This window comes from Hemicordylus capensis, chromosome 15, assembly GCF_027244095.1.
Source record: "Hemicordylus capensis ecotype Gifberg chromosome 15, rHemCap1.1.pri, whole genome shotgun sequence".
Lineage (NCBI taxonomy): Eukaryota > Metazoa > Chordata > Lepidosauria > Squamata > Cordylidae > Hemicordylus > Hemicordylus capensis.
In genome coordinates this window covers 6,460,271-6,466,519 of record NC_069671.1, presented here as the reverse complement: position 1 = coordinate 6,466,519, position 6,249 = coordinate 6,460,271, and positions in this window count along the sequence as shown.

Genomic DNA, 6,249 nt, shown 5'->3' with positions numbered 1-6,249 from the left:
GCGCTCCTCCCAGCCAATGGGCGTCGAGGGCCGGGCGCCGTCTGGAGACCGCTGTGCTGCCATTGGCCGAGACGGCTCAACAGTACTTGGGTGCGCGGCGGCCAATGGGAGAAGGCGCTGACTGAGGAGAGCGGCCAATGGGAAGCGAGCGGGAGGGCGGGGAGGAAAAGGCGGTTGGTAAAAAGAGGCTCGATAAAGAGCGGGGGAGGATTCTCAGTCAGTGAGATCTCGCTAAGGCGGGCTTGGGTTAGGGGGCAGGCTGATCTCTAGGCTCTTCTAAGTTATTTTTTATTATATAAATATATTTATATATGTGTTTATATTATATATACACACACACATATATATATATATACACATATATATATACACACACATACATACATATACAGACATATATACATATTATATATATCTATTAGAATAGCAGAGTGTGTGTGTATATATACACATACACTGCTATTCTGCTAATTTATACACACACGTGTGTAATGTGTGTATAAATTATATATACATACAGCATATATATTATATATATACTCACACACACACAATAATATATATGTGTAATATATGCACGTGCGCACACATCACACACACACATATATATATATGAATAAATATACACACAGATCTCATATGTACATAGATATCTGTACACTCGTACATCTGTTTGTATGAATGATGGTACCCAAGTTCCTTTTAAAAGAACCTGGGCATAGGTCTCTCAAGTGCCGGGTGCAGATGCGAAGTGGACAGCTGTACCTGTGTTCAACATAATATGTGAAGAGCTATAGTGGCTTGCAGATCTTGTATACTTGTATAGGACTTGTTATACTGTTGTTTAACAATGTCTGAATAAGGATTTTGCTCCTTTTTTTGCCCCCATCCAACTTTTCTTGGGTGGGGGGAGAGGCACTTAGCATCAAGGCTTGTGAAGAATATGGATGTGCTCTCAAAATTTTGCTTACTTCCTTTTGCTTACTTCCTTTTTTTTAAACGTCAAGTGTGCCCTCAAGTCGGTGTCGACTCTTGGCAACCCCACAGAGCTATGCGGTTGGCTTTAGTAGACTACAGGAGGGGTTTACCATTGCCTCCTCCCGCGCAGTATGAGATTATTCCTATGGTGTTTCCCATAGTCTGGGGGACATACCAACGGGGATTCAAACCAGCAGCCTCTGGCTTGCTAGTCAAGTCATTTCCCCGCTGTGCCATTAGGTGGCTTTGACTTTTTTTTAAGCTGGTTGTAATAAAAGCATGTTGTTCATTTCTCAGTTGTTTTCTCCAGTTTTTTGGTCAATATTTATATACTGCATTTCAACCAAAAAATGGTTCACACAGTGATTTCCATTTACAGGAGGAATTAGACACAATCAGCAACCACCACGGGGAGGGATGCTATACTGGGTTGAATACAGTAGGTTCAGGCTGCATGGTGAACTGCCACCCATAAATAACTGCAGTTAACAGGGCTATCTCATGAGCAAGGATCAAGAAATGTTGGCTCTGTTCACCAACCAGACAAAAAAACTATACTGGTCGAGCTATGTTGGTACACAACTGGTCTGGATTTTTTTTCCACTCATCAGACATCATTTTCACTCATCACAGACAAGTAGACTTGTGGATTTCCTGAGCCTTGCTGATTAGTCCAAATATCTCATCAGTTCTTTACAATCAGAATATGGCATATATACCTTGATCATTCATTCCTCTTGACATTACAGCAGCTGTTGACAGGTAGAGTACATTTCAACTTCCGTCTTCAGCAGGAGGGTTGGTGTTGCTATTTTTGACAAAGGAGAACGGACAATTTAACTGGTCAATGAGACTTTATGGCCCCCAGGAAACTATGCATCTTGAGATGTGGCAAGAAATGTTCTTAGCAATGTCTCTGGGAACTATCCTAGAATTTAACCCCAGATGATGTGATCAGATAAATTTTACCAGCTTCTCTATCCACATTCAATCAGGATATCCCTCCAAACTGACTAATAAGGTGTTGTTGTTGTTTTTTTTACTACATTTTCTACGCAAGGACTACTTAAAAGAATCTTATAACAAATGTTTAATTATGTGGCAATGGAAATTCCATTCAGTGTCCTAGTCCAACTGATTGAAGCAAATATGGTGGACGGGGAGCTGTATCTATGGAAGATGCAGCCTGGTCTTTAATTTCCAGTACAGATTGCAGTCTTATTTACATTATCTTGTATAGACACAATGTTTATTTTCTGCCCATGATAAGATCAGCTCTGACTAGTATCATCCAACTTAGACCAAGATCAACTTAACACACTCACTATATCGGAGATGAGATTAAAGTTAACCTACACATTCATCTCCTAAAGATCCAGGGATGCCAACCCTGTTTGTGTCTTTTAGGAAGACAGAATCAATAAGCTATCAGTGGACTGAATTACATGCCAACATTCATGTAGTTTTCACTCAACCAGTCCCAAGCCTTAAAATTACTTCCTATTAACTTGCCTGAAGTTTTCCCCAAGACTGCACAATTCTGTTTCTCCACTTTGCTGACTGCACTGACTGTGCCGAGATGTTCATGGGTCTCAGAAATATTAAGAAGCCCCACAATGCATAAGAGTCTTACTTGTAGGATCTGTTTGATGCTGTCTCAAATATCCCCATACTCACCTTGCTAGTTATGTGTAAATAATCAAACAACTGGTGAGCTCTCTGGTCACTGTAGTAAAAAAAATGGCAGTTGTGTATATATTTGGATCCAAGGGACCTGAACAAAGCTATCAAAATAGAAGATTTAAAACTGCCAGCCTGAAAATAAATTATGGCCCCGTTGGCCAATGCCAAACACTTCAGTTGGATGCTTCCTTAGGGCCTTGGCAAAAAAGTTAACAAAATAAGGTTCTTAATTAACATTCTGTAATGAAGATGCAGCTTCCTTTGGGCACAGCTTCAGCTTCCAAACTATACACAATCTATGAGCATATTAATAGTGTAGAGGCATCTATGGATGTTAATATCGGAGTTTCTGTCAAAGACCACTTATGATCCTATACTTCGGGATGTGCTGGAGGCACAAAGAACTGTGTTTTTTGGGTTAAGTTTACTTTTGTTGGAAACATCTGCATGAAGGGCTTAAATTGGACAAAAGCACTCATTCCAGGCCTTAGTTCAATCACATACAAGCTGTAGCATGATCTTGGCAAACTTATCTATGAAATCAACATTTGTCCCTCCTTCTGGGAAGAGGGCTCTCAGATATATTCCACAGAATCTTATTCAACTAAAAATATTCTAAAACTGGGACAGAAAGATGTCCGTACACACTTCAGGCTTCAGCCACTACAAATCTATGTAAGATGGCCCAACGCCTAATATAGTTGTAATAAGCTGGCTGCCATAGACACCATGGGGAGTTCTCTGAACTGAAGAGTTATCCAACATTCCAAAGCCATTGGGAAAGCCGGCACTCTCGAAAGAAGGTCATCCTCGAAAAGTTTACTCAAGGTCATTGAGTTTTGAATAGCTTGAGGAGCTCAGAGCAACACTTCTCAACGGAGTACTGATGCTATCAGTCTGTTCTTTTGCTTATATGAAACATCGGGAATGGGTTTTTGGCACCCCCTAAAATAGCTTCACGGAGTGGAGTCAAGAGAGGTGTTACATGAAAGAGATATTAGCTGCGATAGCTAAATAGACTCTCTGTGTACATACTTCTGAATGCCAGACGCTAGGGACAAAATCGAAGACAAAACAGCAGAAAAGACAAAAGAATGCACTTCTGCAGGTAACACATCATTTAAAGAATTCCCTGCCACCAGATATAGTGATGGCCACCAGCTTAGATGGCTTTAAAAGGGGCTTTAGACACCTCTTCCATTAATTAGTCCATCACCAGCTATGATAGTTAAATGGAATGCCCAAGATGAGAAGATAGAAAGAAACAGCTGGCCGGCTTTCTGGCTTGCCACCGTAAGAAAGACTGCATTTATTTATTTAACCAATTTATACCTCACCCCAAACCTATGTCTCTGCGTGGTTTGCAACAAAACCCGCACAAATTAAAACAAAATTACAACCTTAAAACATCAAAGTGATATTAAATCTAAAACAATTTTACAATCTGTAACTCTAATTAAAAGTCTAATTAAAAGCCTGGGTGAACAATTGTGTCTTAACTGCCTTCTTAAAAGTTATCAGAGTAACAGAAAGTACATATGAGGAAAGTTTCCTAACACAAGAGCAGCAAGTAAGAGACAGAAACATCTAATCAATTGGATTTTGAAAAGTAGCCAGTTTCCTCTACAGGCAGTAGCCCTTTCTCTGTACAGACCACACTGCAGTAGATTAATGAATGAGTCTAATGGTCTACCATAACAGATACGAAGCAACATTCATCATGTCCTATAGGCTGGCTGTATGTTCATTGTCAGTAAACAAGCATTCAATAGCAGCTATGTTTACAGGCTCCTTAACTGCATTACAAGGCCAGCAGACAGCCTGCTTATGTTCTTGTGTTAAAAATGCCTTTGGTATTGGAAGGCCACACACAAACTACAGTACGCTTGATCTTAGCCAAAAGGCCGAGAATCTTCCTACAACTTCCTGCAATCTTCCTACAACTATCTACTGACCAACCATTCACGCCAAGGAGTGAAGTTAACAGCAAAACCATAGGACCATTAATTCCTGAGCTAATGGATGTTAAGGTCACTCTGGGATTCTCTTTGACGGATGTGGGAAAAACCAAGTAGGACACTATTCACATTGACAGACCCTGCAGTGCATGGGAGGAAAGCTGGTCTTGTGGTCGCAAGGATGAATTGTCCCTTTTGCTAAGCAGGGTCCACCCTGCTGTTCTGGGAAGAGCACCTGCATGCTTGCATGCAGAAGGTTCCATGTTCCCTCCCTGGCATCTCCAGATAGGGCTGAGAGAGACTAATCGTGGAGAAGCCACTGCCAGTTCATGTAGACAACGAGCTAGATGGACTAATGGTCTGACTCTGTATAAGGCAGCTTCCTATGTTCCTAATGCACACATATAAATATCAGTAACAGAACATGGGGAAACCCACTAATCTTGAGATATACACCAAGCACATCTCCTCACCCTAATATAAATGATGTAACCAGGTTCTACTCAGTCTGTAGGTCTCCAGCCCTTTGTTTACGCATCGTATAAGTACACGATCATGAGTAACGTAACATTATACACACACACACACTTAAGTCCAATCTAGGAAGATTGCAAACATTTCTAACGTCTTTTGCATGGTGTGGTACCGTTCTAGACTAGTTGTGTTCTCTGACCATAGCCTGATCCAACAGGGCTGTTCTTATAGACAAATTCATGGGGGACAGGTCTATCAATGGCTACTAGTCTGTAGGCTATAGGCCACCTTCAGCCTCAGAGGCAGGATGCTTCTGAATATCAGCTGCAAGGGAGTAACAGCAAGATAGAAGGTATGCCCTCAACTCTAGCTTGTGGGCTTCCCAGAGGCATCTGGTAGACCACTGTATGAAACAGGATGCTGGACTAGATAGGCCTTGGGCCTGATCCAGCAGGGCTGTTCTTATAGCCCATGTTAGTCCTGGTGCTCAATCATGACAGATGTCCTCCTCAATGATAATTTCTGAGAGCACTGGAAGGCAAGTCAGTCAGCAGTGATCATAAAAAAAGGTGCGACGATACCAGATCAAGAAATATTACTCACAAAATATTATTCTTGCTGATCAGAGATGAACTGATGGTGGTGCTGTTATATAAGAAAACTTGAAATGCAGTTATCCCCGCTGTGTAACTGCTTTACAGTAAAAGAGATTTTGATTTCAAAAGTACTGGGGCGCAGGGAGGAAATCTAGCATCTTCTCCTAAGAAAATGGGAGGACAGAAAACCATTATCCATTCTAGTAATGAGGTAGGTAAATAGCTCCGTGTTTTGTAGATGCATTCATTCAGACACCAAACCCTCCACAATTTCAGTAACATGCTTTCCCAGGATCTACATAGAAGCATCCTGGTGCCTGGGTGGGGCAGAATTCTGCCCCCCTTCCCACTACACACAGTATCTGGACCCACGTATTTTCTCTTAGCGATATCGGAAGATGCTGAAAGGCATCGTTTCAGACTGTGCGGGAGATGGCAATAGTAAACCCCTCCTGTATCCTACCAAAGATTAGAACACCACAGGGCTCTGTGGTCTCCAGGAGTCGACACCGACTCGATGGCACAACTTTACCTTTACATATTAGAAGCTGCCTTATCCA